Raw genomic sequence first — 13,299 nt, 5'->3', positions numbered from 1 at the left:
TTTTGGCCACACCCACAGCATGTGCAAGTTCCTTGGGCCAGTAATCAAACCTATACTACTGCAGTAACCAGAACCACTGCAGTGACAACACTGGATCCCTAACCCACTGAGCCACAAGGGAACTCCAGCGTCACCTTTCATGACTGATGTCCTGTCCCTTCTCCCTTTCTGTCAGTCTACCTAGAGGTTTATCAATTATATTAATATTTTCAAAGAACTAATTACCTTTTGGTTATGCTCGTTTTTGTACTTTTTCTTCTGTTTTCTTTTCTTTTTTTGCTTTTTCGGGCCACACCCATGGCATATCAAGGCTCCCAGGCTAGGGGTCTAATTGGAGCTGTAGCCGCCAGCCTACACCACAGCCACAGCAACGCAGGATCCGAGTCCTGTCAGTGACCTACACCACAGCTCACAGCAACACCGGATCCTCAACCCACTGAGCAAGGCCAGGGATCGAACCCACAACCTCATGGTTCTCAGTTGGAATAATTTCCACTGCACCACAGCGGGAACTCCAGTAACAGTTTAATGTTGGGTTTTAAATAAATTTTTCTTGGTTTAAGTCATGGAAAATTATTTTATGGATTATAAAAAGGTCTACTATTGGTAACTTCATCAATTACATGCCATTGATCCATGATGCTGTTGGGTTCTTTTGTATCTTCACGGATTTTTTGTCTTGTTCTTCAACAAGGGGTGTTGAAGTCTCCAATTACGACTGTGAATTTGTCTATTATTTTCTTTCACCTCTATCAGTTTTTATTTCCTCTATTTAAAGGCTCTGTTGTTAGATGCATATATATTTGGAATTGTTATGTGTCTTCTTGGAGAACTGGCCTTTTGTCACTATGTAATTTCTCTCTTTATGCTTGGTAGTCTTACTTGTTCTGAAGTCCTCTTGGTATATTAGTACAGACACTGCAGTATTCTTTGATGGAGTGTTTATGTCTCTTCCCACTCTTTTCCTTTATATCATTGTATTTAAAGCGGGTTTCTTTGATTTTCTTTTTAAAAAAATTCATTCTGGGAGTTCTCGTTGTGGCTTAGTGGTGAACGACTCTGACTAGTATCCATGAGGACTCAGGTTCAATCCCTGGCCTTGCTCAGTGGGTTAAGGATCCGACATTGCTGTGAGCTGCGATGTAGGTCACAGATGTGGCTTGGATCCCGCATTGTTGTCGTTGTGGTGTAGGCTGGCAGATGTAGCCCTGAATAGACCCTTTGCCTGGGAACATCCATACACAAGTGCGGCCCTAAAAAGCAAAAAAAAAAAAAAAAAAAATCATTCGGGCAGATTCTTCCATTCGGTGTATTCAGACCATTTGCATGAACTAATGTATAGCTTGAGCTTTGATCCGCCTTTTTCTTTTCTGTTTCTCCCCCCCCCCCATGTCTGTTTTCCCTTTCCTGCCTTCTTTTGGGTTATGGTTTCCTCAGGTTCCATTTTAATTCATCTACTAAGTGTTTGATCATCTCTTTGTATGTTTTATTTGAGTGGCTGCTCTAGGGATTACAACACGCATTCTCACCTCTTCACAGTCTAGGAGGAGGAGACTTAAAGTGGAACATTGAGGGAGTTCCTGTTGTGGCTCAGCGGTAATAAACCCAACTAGTACCAGTGAGGACACGGGTTGGATCCTTGGCCTCACTCAGTGGGTTAAGTACCCGGCATGCTGTGAGCTGTGGTGTATGTTGCTGATGTGTCTTAGATCTGGTGTGCTGTGGCTATGGCGTAGGCCAGCAGCTAAGCCCTGATTTGACCCCTAGCCTGGGAACTTCCATATGCCATGGGTGTGGCCCTAAAAAAGCTAAAATAAAATAAAATAAAACAAAATAAAGTGGAATGTATAGAGGAGTTCCTACTGTGGTGCAGTGGATTCATGATCTAGCTTGTTTCTGTGGCAGCACCTGTTCAATTCCCTGCCCAGGGCAGCGGGTTAAGGAGCCAGCATTGCTGCAGCTGTGGTGCAGGTCAAAGCTGTGGCTTGGGTTTGATTCATGGCCTGGGAACTTCTGTATGCCGTGTCTGCAGCCAAAGAAGAAAAAAAAGGGAAGCGTGTAGAAATCTTATCACCATATAGGTCTCTTAGCCTCCTCTCTTTGAATTTTGTTTTTTCCTTTACCACTTAAAGTAGAACATTCAGGGAGTTCCTGTTGTGGCTTGTGTTCCTCCCACAGCACACGGAGTTCCTAGGACAGGGTCAGATCTGAGCCACACTTGTGACCTACACTGTAGCTGCGGCAATGCTAGATCCTTTAACCCACTGTTTGGGGCTGGGGACTGAACCTGTGTCCTGGCATTGCAGATACTGCCAATCCTGTTGTGCCACAGCGTTAACTCCAAGAAATCGACGATTTTTTTTTTTTTTTTTTTGGTCTTTTTGCCATTTCTTGGGCTGCTCCCGCGGCATATGGAGGTTCCCAGGCTAGGGGTTGAATTGGAGCTATAGCCACCAGCCTACGCCAGAACCACAGCAACACCAGATCTGAGCCGTGTCTGCAACCTACACCACAGCGCATGGCAACGCTGGATCCTTAACCCACGGAGCGAGGCCAGGGATCAAACCTGCACCCTCACAGTTGGATTCGTTCACCACTGGCCATGACGGGAGCTCCAGAAATCTGTCATCTTTTGTATCAGTCGTCATGTGATACGGTTTTTCTCAGGCTGTTTTCAATTTTTTTTTTTGGTCTTTTTGTCTTTTTCAGGGCCACATCTGCACCATATGGAGGTTCCCAGGCCAGGGGTCAAATCGGAGCTGTAGCCATCGGCCTATGCCAGAGCCACAGCAACACGGGATCCGAGCCGAGTCTGCGACCTACACCACAGCTCACGGCAACACGGGATCCTTAACCCACTGAGCAAGGGCAGGGATTGAACCGGCAACCTCATGGTTCCTAGTCGGATTCGTTCACCACTGCGCCACGACGGGCACTCCCCTCTTTTCTATTCTTTATCCCCAACTTCCCCGTGTCCTTGTTTTAGGTGAGTCTCTTCTAAAGAACATATGCCCAGCCCATAGGATCTCTCTATTTGGTCTGTGGGGTATGGCACTGCCTACTGAGACTGCTGACCTACTTGGGCGTTCCACCCTAGCCCTGGAAGCCTGGTCAGTCACTGACATGCTCTGAGCCCTTGCCGCCACCTCTATAAGGTGGGGATGGTTGTCCTGCTCTGAGGGATGCGAGAATTAGAGATGCAGTATGTGAATTACCTGGCAGATGGACCAACACACGTAGGCCCTTAATAAAGATTCCCTCCTTCCCTCTCCTCCTTCCCTTTAAACAAACGTGCGCAGACACAGTCCGCAGGTGTCAGAGACGCTCAGGGCGCCCGCGGGAAGCAGATTCAGTTCCGCGATGACAGAAACCGGGAGAGTGGGGGCAGGGAGGGGGCATTGGAGGCTACACGACAGGGCCCGTGTCTGGGCGCTGGGTCGGGTGCTGCACAAAGCGGGTCTGAGGACTCCGGCTCTGCAGACGGAGCAGGTCAGGGGGGCTCAGGAGAGTCGCTTACCCGAGGTCCCCAGAGCAGCCCTGGGGAGGAGCGGCCTCCGCGGCCCGACCTGCGGTCCCTGTCTCTTCCACCCCCCGCAGCCTGCTGGAGGTCCGAGGTGCCTGGGAAGTCGCCTCTCTCGCCTCTGAGGTTTCCCTGCGTTTCTAACTTTCGCTCAGCCTCTCGGCCTTGCCCACACTGCACGGGGACGTCGGTGTGTCCAGGTGGGTCTGGGACGCTCACAAGTAGCAACACAGGGTCGCCGAGCCCCTGGGGCTCCGCCTGCCCATCGGAACCTGACGCGGCGTCGCTCTTTGCTCACTCGCGACACAGAAGGAGCACGTCTGCGACAGGGGGAGATTCGCAGGGGGAGATGGCGACGACGACCGGGATGCCATGGGAGGGGGTCGAACGGCTCACATGCGGTGGGCTCCCCACAGAAACGGAGGGCCGCAGGCGGACGGCCTGACGGGAGCCGAGGCCGAGGGACAGGGGCACACGACGGGGAGGCGGCCGCGGCGCTGGGGGCCCTGGGGCCACGGAAGGGGCAGACGCAGCGCAGCGACAGCGCACGGAGGCCACCACTGCCCGCCAGGCTTGTCTGAGGCCCGGGGCCCTGGGGCAGTCGGACCGGCTCTGCCCTGTTGTCTCTCCTGCTGGGGACGTGGGCGCAGCCACGAGGGGGGAGCCTCCAGGACGGGAGTTGGCAGACAGGGCCTGCGGGGGCGCGGGCTGCGGCCCCGAGAGAAGAAGCGGCCCCTGCTCCGGGAAGCTTGAGCTGTCCTTGCGGAAACCAGCGGCAAGCTCGGTGAGCACTGCACGTGGGGGGGTGTGTGTCTGGGGGATGTGGGGTGTGTGTGTGGGGATGTGTGGTGTGTGTGTGTTGGGGTGTGTGTGTGGGGATGTGTGGTGTGTGTGTAAGTGGGGGGGTGTGGGGATGTGTGGTGTCTGTGTAAGTGTTGGGGGGCGTGGGGGGGATGTGGTGTGTGTGTGTAAGTGTCGGGGTGTGTGTGTGAGGGATGTGTGGTGTGTAAGTGTCTGGGGGGTTTGTGGGGGGATGTGTGGTGTGTGTGTAACTGTCTGGGGGTGTGTGTGGGGGATGTGTGGGGTCTGTGTAAGTGTCTGGGGTGTGTGTGTGAGTGTGTCTAAGTGTCTGGGGATGTGTGGTGTATGTGTGTGTCTGGGGTGTGTGTGTGGTGTGTGTCTAATGGGGATGTGTGGGGTGGGGGGGGTGTGGAGAAGCCAGTCGGAGGAGGTTTTAAGTAAAACCAACAGGGCTGGTGACTCGTGGGATGCGGCGGGCACGGGGGCAGGGAGAGGTGGCACTGGGCAAGCGGTCGCCTGAGTCAGGACCGGGTCTGGAGCGGGCCTCAGGGAAGAGGCGGCCTCACACGCGGGGCTTGGAGTTGGACACGAGCAGGTGGCACAGAGGTGGCCGCGCAGGAGAGGAACAGTGAGACGCCACGGGGGACGTGGCGCCGGAGTCTCGCTGCCCCAGGCGTCCGGGGCCCCTGAGTCCTGAGAGCAGCCTGGCCCAGAGGACGAGGCACGACCTCGGCTCAGCTGTCCTCTCTGAGATGGGCTTGAGTGGGGCAGGGAGGGTGGCAGGAGCCTTCTGGAAGCTTCTCCAGCGGGCCTCCATAGCTCTACCCTCCTCGGGGCCTCCTCCTGGCCCCAGATGAAGACTTGTTTGCAGACAGCACCGGCGCCTGTCCTTAGGCGCCGTGTGGCTCCAGGGGGCTGTCCAGCCCCCTCCAGGCCCTTCGCCCCTTTGGGAACCGCTGCACTGCGCTGGGGGCTTCCCGGGCACCGCAGGACGACGACCTGGGCCCTCGGGGGGACCCCGAGGGCGGAGCTGTGGTGGAAGGTCTTCCCGCAGGCGCTGCAAGTGCAGGGCTTCGCCCCCGCGTGGACCCTCGGGTGCCGGGTGAGGGCCGAGCAGTCACTGAAGGCTGGGCCGCCGGCCTCGCCTCTGCAGGGCTTCGGGCCGCCGTGGGGCCTGTGCTGGGCCTGAGCTGAGCTGGGGCCGGGCCCTGTGCAGGCGAGCGCGCAGCGGAGCGGACCTCTCCTCGCGTGGAGTCTCCTCCTGCGCAGCGAAGCCCGGCCACGCGGGAAGGTCCCCAGCTTCACGGCCGGGCTGGTCAGTGGGGGCGTCCTCGGGAGGCCCTAGATGTCCCTGAAATCCGCCGCTCGGGTGACACAGCGCGTCCACGTCCCCCTGAGAATCCGGCGGCCCCGGCGCACTGCCCTCGGGTCGGCAGGCACCACCCTGCCTGTGCAGGGCCTGGGGGGAGCCCTCCTCCTCGGCTGCCGGGCCCGCTGTCGGGCGGCTCCGACTCCTCCCAACGAACGGCGCTGCCTCCAGCGTGGCTCCAGGGCTCAGGCCCCAGCTCGCGGCCTGCAAGTGGCCAAGCACAGCGTCGCTCCGTTTCTGAAGCAGGCCTCCCCACGCGGCCCGCCGGCCCCACTCCAGGTGGAGACGGGAGCCGCGCCTGGTGTTCTGCCCCGTTTCCAAAGGACAGTTCCTGCCGTGGCTCCTGGATGACAAAAGGGCCCCGGGCTGTCTTCCCACAGCCCCGATGCTGCATCACGGGTCCCCAGCGCCTCCCTGAACTCTTCATTCTTCAGGGCTCCTGCTTTTGTCTTGAGGGTCAGCAGGAAAACCCTGAGGCTTAAATGACTTGAGGGCGAGAGGGAGAGAGGAAGTGTGCCAGGCGCCTGCGCCCCCGGAATCCTCACAGGCACGCGCCCCGCCCCCTGGACCTCGATGGGTCTGCAGACGCTCAGCGAATCCGAAGAAGGGAACCCATCCCCGAGGCAGCAGACTCTACCCTGAACCCCAAGTAGACAGCAGCCCCAGGAGGGCGGGCACTGCTACGGGGCAGCTGGAGAGGGGCTTGTGTAGGAGGTAGAAGCTGCCTCAACTGAGCCGCCCTCGACAGGTGCGTGGGGCACCCGGGACGCCTAATCGGGCATCATTGACTGGACAGATTCCAGGAGGGGCTGGTGGCCTGGATAACTGCTAGTTAAGGCTACAGTGGGGCCCCAGCTCCGCCGATGGCCAGCTCCAAGGCCCTGGCACTCCTGCCCTTGTTTGGGCCTCCGTTTCCCCATGGGTAAGAGGGTACACCATACTGCCTGTCCCCCAGGCTGCTGGCCATATTAGGCTCTTGTTATGTGCCAGGCTCCACCTGCGGTGGGTAACTTCTTTGCCTCATTTCAGCTTCACTCTGCTCTCAGAAAGCGGTACTTTGGGGTGGCACAGCAGGTTAAAGATAGGGTGTTGTCAGTGCAGTGGCTTGGGTCGCTGCTTTGGTGCAGGTTCAGCCCCTGGCCTGGGAACTTCCACGTGCCATGGGTGTGGACAAAAAAAAAACCAAAGTCCTTTTTTCTTTTTCTTTTAAGGGCCTCACCCTCAGCATAGGGAAGTTCCAGGGCTAGGGGTCCAATTGGAGCTACAGCTGCCAGCCTACACCAGGAGTTACAGCTGCCAGCCTACACCACAGCCACCACGACTCAAGATCCAAGCCTCGTCTGCGACGTACACCACAGCTCAGGGCGACGCCGGATCCTTCAACCCACTGAGTAGGGTCAGGGATGGATTCTGCATCCTCATGGGGACTACTCGGGTTCGTTTCTGCTGAGCCACAGGGGAACTCCCAGAGGAGTCCCTGGATAACTGCGTTTCAGGCAAGGACACAGGCCGGCCAAGCAGGTCTCAAGTAACTCGGAGAGGTGGAGCAACTTGCAGAAGATCACATGGTTAGCCAGGGCCAAACTGGGATTTCAGCTCTCCTCCTCCTCGAAGTCCACAGGGTCCCACGAGCTCCCACGACCTCCCTCGCCACATGCCAGGTCCCAACCACCCTTTTGCCCTGGATTCCAGAAACACGGCAGCCCCTGCTCTCCCCAGAAGGCTCTCGTGCATGTCACACCCCGGGAGCTCCGCCTCCCACCCTGCCCTCTGCCTCGATGGCGGTTCTTCCTTGTTTCAACGTCGTTTGCATTTTCTCTGAAGACTCTTGGCCCCACCGGAGGATGGGGCCATGCCCCCCTGCCCTGGTGACATGCGCCCAGGCAAAGCTGCAGGAAGGGCATCTGACCAACCTCTCTCCAAAAGATTTGCTCCTCACGGAGCCACACCCGTTTTCCGAACAGGCCGTCACCAGAGTCTGACCTGCGCAGGCGCTGTCTCACGCGCTGCAAAGACCGCCTCGTCATCACCTCTCAATGGCACGGAGGTGGGTGCTACTCCTACAACCCCCACTATGCTGACGGGGAAACAGGCGAGAAAGTCACAGAGCCAGGAGGAGGCAGAGCAGGGGCTGGATGTGCTAAGTCTCAAAGGTTCTTTTGAGTCTCCCTGCCCACCACCCACCTCCTCGCCTCACCCACCCCACGGCAGAGCTTCCACCAGGTGGGGCCAGACCCTTCTGGATGGTCCCAGGGCTGGGTCTGCCTGGGGTACCATGGGACCTCCCCGGGCTGACATGTGAGTGCGTCTCTAAACCACGGTGCCCACTATGGCCTGGGGCAGGTCTGTCTCCCCCAGACCCTGGAGGTCAGCACAGCGAGGGCTCTGAGGGGGAGGCAGGGGACACGGGGTGTTTCTGCTCCCTCCCCCAGCCAGGCACCCAGCCCTTATCTGGCAGCGGCAGCCTGGCTTTTCCCTGGGGACGTGCCCTTGCTCGCGTCAGTCCCACCACCGGTCCACCAAAGCCAAGCTCACGACCTGACCTGCTCAGCAAGGCTGAGCTTGGGCATCTTTCGCTGTTCTCCCGACGGGTTTTGACACTGACGAGACACAAGCATGGGACTGCTGGGCCAACTCCGTCTCCCTCGGGGACAGAAGCTACTTAAGAATGAAACTAACACAGGACCGTCCAGGTCGGGTGACACAGGAGGGTGGGGGCGGCAGGGAGCTGGGGGGGGGAGGTTTCCTGAAAGTCCCACCGGAAGACGTTATAAGAGAATTTTTGTGGGTGGGAGGGGACAGTACACTTCCTGAGCCTCTTGGGTCCTCAGGAGATTCTCTTCAGGCCAGTTTTTGTTTTGTTTTTCTCTTTTTATTTATTTTTTAATTTTTTTTGTCTTTTGTCTTTTTTGTTGTTGTTGTTGTTGTTGCTATTTCTTGGGCCGCTCCCGCAGCATATGGAGGTTCCCAGGCTAGGGGTTGAATTGGAGCTGTAGCCACTGGCCTACGCCAGAACCACAGCAACGCGGGATCCGAGCCGCGTCTGCAACCTACACCACAGCTCACGGCAACGCCGGATCGTTAACCCACTGAGCAAGGGCAGGGACCGAACCCGCAACCTCATGGTTCCTAACCGGATTCGTTAACCACTGCGCCACGACGGGAACTCCTGTTTTTCTCTTTTTAATATACAACCATAATATATATGCATATATAAAAACAACTAGTGTATGTGAGTATGGGGCTGGCTGACAGGGTGCCGGTGGGCGGGGAAGGTCGGAATCTGGCCCCCCCCCAGCACCCCTCCCTGCCCCCCAGCCCCAGGGCAGGTGCTGGAAAGCCAGGTAGCGCGATCTTGTGTGGTCTGCTAGCTGCATCCTTTCAAAGGCCACACCTTCTGGAACCCGGAGAAGGACGACCACCGCTCCACTCCAAGTGGGGGTTGCAGGAAGGGCTCCCAGAGGTGCCGGTGGCTGAAGGTGGGGGCCTTTTTGCCACTGTGAGGCACCCCCCACCCCACTAGCGGTTGGCTCCTCTGTCGCTCTCCAGCTCTTGTCACCTCTCCTGGTGTCACCCAGTCTCCAGCTAGGTGTGCAGGGCTTGTGTGGGACTAAAGAGCCAGCTCGGGTCAAAGGCCCAGGATCAGCTGGCAAGGGCTTGACCCTGCAGCCACCCTGCCTCTTCCACTGTGTCTGTGGGCGACAAGAGAGGAGAGCTTGCATTTGGATTTTGTTCCCCAACCAATCATCTCACCAGGGTGAACTTTTAATTTAAAACTTAAAAGAGACGTCTCTGAAAAAAAAAAAAAAGAATGAAGCTAACAGGAAAACTCAACTGAGAAACAAATCAGCGTCCTGATGCTGCCAAATGAGCTTCTGGATCTATTGCCGTAAAACCTCCCTACGTGGCTTTCATCAGTGTGGCCTGGGTTTTTGGTCCCTGGCAATCAAAACAGACCTGCTCAGCATGGTGTGTGGGGGTTCGGGTGAGTGGGCCCAAGTCCAAACCAGCTTCCCACGTTCCGGGGCGGGCCCTACCCCGTGTGTTGGGAGCACCAGCCACTTGCCTCTCACCTCTCTTGTCCAGCGCCTGAGTCAGATCCTCCACCAGCACAGCAGCCTCCTCGCTACTCTTGGGGCACTGGGCCCCCACCCAGGCCTGGATCTTGGGGGGCAGCGTGCCCAGGAACAGCTCCAGCACCTGCAGCTCCAGCATCTGTTCCTTGGAGTGCATCTTGGGCCTCAGCCACTCGTGGCAGAGTTCACGCGGCCGGGCCAGGGCCTCCTATGGGTTGGAGGCCTCCTTAAAGCAGAAGTGCCGGAAGCGGGTGGGAGGTGTGACCAGAGTTAGATTCCTGGACCTGGGGGAAGCTGGCCTCAGCATCCTCCACCATCACTCGAAGAAAGCCATCCTGCTCCCAGGGCACTGGGACGGCCATTGGGCAGCAGGCCTCTAGTGAGATCCAGGATGGCTGGAGCCTTGGAACTGGGTCTGCAGGAAGATCAGAGTTGTGTCATCATGTGAACTTGGGGCCTGTGTCATACCTGCTGTAGGGCAGATGTGGGCTGGGGGCCTATGAGATGTGACTCATTCTCACAGAGATACAGATAATCAAAATAATCAGGACAGTGCCTTTCTATTTTTTTTTTTTTTTTTGGTCTTTTTGCCTTTTCTAGGGCCACTCCCGTGGCATATGGAGGTTCCCAGGCTAGGGGTCCAATCGGAGCTGCAGCCGCCGGCCTACGCCAGAGCCACAGCAACTTGAGATCCGAGCCGCGTCTGTGACCTACACCACAGCTCATGGCAACGCCAGATCCTTAACCCACTGAGCAAGGCCAGGGAGTGAACCCGCAACCTCATGGTTCCTAGTCGGATTCGTTAACCACTGCATCACGATGGGAATTCCTCATTTTATGGGTATGAAAACAGAGAGGAGAAAAGATTTCCCTACAGACTCCCAGATAGGGAGGGAAAGGAAGGGCAGTTGCTGAGCTATAAACCCTGGGAGCCTGACTCCAAGGCCAGCATGCTCCTCCCACAGAGAGTCAGGGCTGTCTCCTATCTCGCACATACTCCACTCCCCAGACAGCCACACAGCCATTCTCTTTACTCTATTTGCTAATTATTTTGTAGCTTCTGAGATGGAATCTTAGATAATTGATATTCAGCTTTTCTTTTCTAAAACCTGTATTTCAGGCTATAAATTTTTCTTTAAACATAGCTTTAGCTATACACCCAAAAGTTTGGTTTTACAACTTCATTATCATTTAGTTAAAAATATTTTCTAGGAGTTGCAGCTGTGGCGCAGTGATTTATTATTTGTTTATTTATTTATTTATTGTCTTTTTAGGGCTGCACCTGAGGCATATGGAGGTTCTCAGGCTAGGGGTCAAATCGGAGCTGCAGCTGCTGGCCTACACCACAGCTCACAGCAATGCTGGATTCTTAACCCACTGAGTGAGGGCAGGGATCAAACCCACGTCCTCATGGATACTAGTCGGGTTCCTTACTGCTGAGCCATGATGGGAAGGCCAGCACAGTGATTTAATGATCTGGCTCCTCTCTGTGGCACTGCCAGTTTGATCCCTGGCTGGCACAGCTGGTTAAGGATCTGATATTGCTTCAGCTGCAGCCTACAAATGTGTGGCAGGTTCGAGCCCTGGCCTGGGGAACTTCTACATGCTGCAGGTGGAGCCAAAACAAAAAAGAATGGGCAAGGGATTTGACTAGACATTTCTCCAAAGAAGATACACAAATGACCAATAAGTACATTAAAAAAAAAATAGCTCACCATCATCAGCTACCAGAGAAGTGCATATCAAAACCACAATGAGGGGCTTCCCATCCTGGCTCAGCAGAAACAAATCTGACTAGCATCCATGAGGATGCAGGTTTGATCCCTGGCCTTGCTCAGTGGGTTAAGGATCCGGTGTTGCCGTGAGCTGTGGTGTAGGTTGCAGATGCAGCTTGGATCCCACAAGCTGTGGCGCAGGTCAGCAGCTGAAGCTCCATCCAATTCGACCGCTAGCCTGAGAACTTCCACATGCAGCAGGTGCGGCCCTAAAAATCAAATAAATAAATAAATAAAACCCCACAATGAGATATCATTTTACACCTCCTAGGATGACAGATACCAAATGTTGGCACTTGAGACATGGCTTTGGGCACAAGGAGAAGTACACATTAGTAAAACAGGAACTCAATCCCGAAAGCTTTCAGTGGCAGCTGGTGATTTCAGGCAAAGCTGTGTTCTAGACCCTAATTCCACTGTAAAGCTCACCTGGGCCTCTTGTAACCTTACCTTTGCTGTTACCCCAATTCCTGAGTTCTTTTGACCTTCTTATTCTCTTGTGCTAAAATCCCTCTCTGCACCTGACTCATTTCTCCTAGTCCTCAGGCTCCACTTTAGCTGTCATCTTCTCCAAGAGCTATCCCAGCAGCTGGGAGCAGGCTAAGTAGCCTGCTGAGTACCCCAGGACTTTTTTTTGTCCTATCTCTGTGCTCTAACCATATGTTCCTTCAGCGAGAGTGGGCATGCTGGAGCCTACAGCAAGTACACAGTAAACAGGTGCTGATCAAGTGGAAGAACCGGGACAGGTGGAGTTTGATGCCGGGAATTATTATGGGGGTACCAGGAGTAAAAATAAATGCAGTGACAGTTTCCAAGCCCCCTTTTGCACCCCTGGAATTGCTGCCTTGGAAAAATCCCTGATGAGTCTTTGAGACACATGGATGTGGATCACGCTCAGGCCTCATATCAGGTCGAGCTCCCCTGGCCACAACTGCTTAAGCAACTGAGGAGACCGATTCTTTCTTTTCTTGCTCCTTGACCTGATAATAGGCCTGGCACAGAGCAAACATGCAGCAGATGCCCCATCTGATGACTCGACCGCCTGCTGCCAGACTTAAGGCCAGAAAAGGTGTCAGTGGGCATAAAGCCAGCTGGGTGACTGCTGGTCCCATAATTTCCGCTACAGACGTGGCAAAGCACAATTCCTGTCACATACTTGGCAAACGCTCTTCCAATCATCCAAATATACTCCCCCTGACAAAATCCCAGTCGTAGTTATATGCATACTCCCGCCCTCAGGCAGTCTGTCAGTCACATCCCCAAACACACCCCCGCACCCAACTTTCTCAGTGCCACGCACAGTCAGTCAAATACACACGCATCGGCATCAGCACCGTGCAGGATCATTTCAACAGCCAGTCAGCTACACACCCGAAATCACACACAGTCACAGACACAGCTTCTCACTCACGTCGCACACCCTCCGACGAAGTCTCAGTGAGCGTCTTTGTCGGTCTCACACTTGGTCGCATCGGTGAGACATCCTGTCCGCCGACCACACACTCCCAGCTCGTCAGTCAGACACACACACCGAGGCAAGCCCGACAGAGAACCACAGCCAGACACACACGCAACTGCTCAGGCAGCCCCACACCCTTCATCGCAGTCAGCTGCTCCCGGTCTGTCTGGCCGCCCGTCCGCCCACGCGCCGCTCCGGGTCAGCCCGTCACTCCGCATCCGCGCGTGTCCCTGCCCCACGGTAGGCTCAGGCCGCCGCAGGCGTTCGCGGCTTTGGGCAGTTCCTCTGCCGCGGGAGCC

The 13,299-nt window shown here is 55.6% G+C and overlaps 1 protein-coding gene across 1 annotated transcript in view; it reads right to left on the bottom strand.

Annotated features, from left to right (window-relative positions):
- Nucleotides 1–13,299, bottom strand: part of LOC110261339 (zinc finger protein 444) — a 996,914-nt gene that overhangs the window by 208,483 nt on the left and 775,132 nt on the right. The window lies entirely within an intron of this gene.

Source organism: Sus scrofa, chromosome 6, assembly GCF_054392235.1.
Source record: "Sus scrofa isolate SSC_HxYL_T2T_F1_AM1 chromosome 6, Sscrofa_HxYL_maternal_Yorkshire_Landrace_v2.0, whole genome shotgun sequence".
Lineage (NCBI taxonomy): Eukaryota > Metazoa > Chordata > Mammalia > Artiodactyla > Suidae > Sus > Sus scrofa.
The sequence above is the reverse complement of the archived record's forward strand: the minus strand, read 5'-3'. Positions and strand labels throughout refer to the sequence as shown.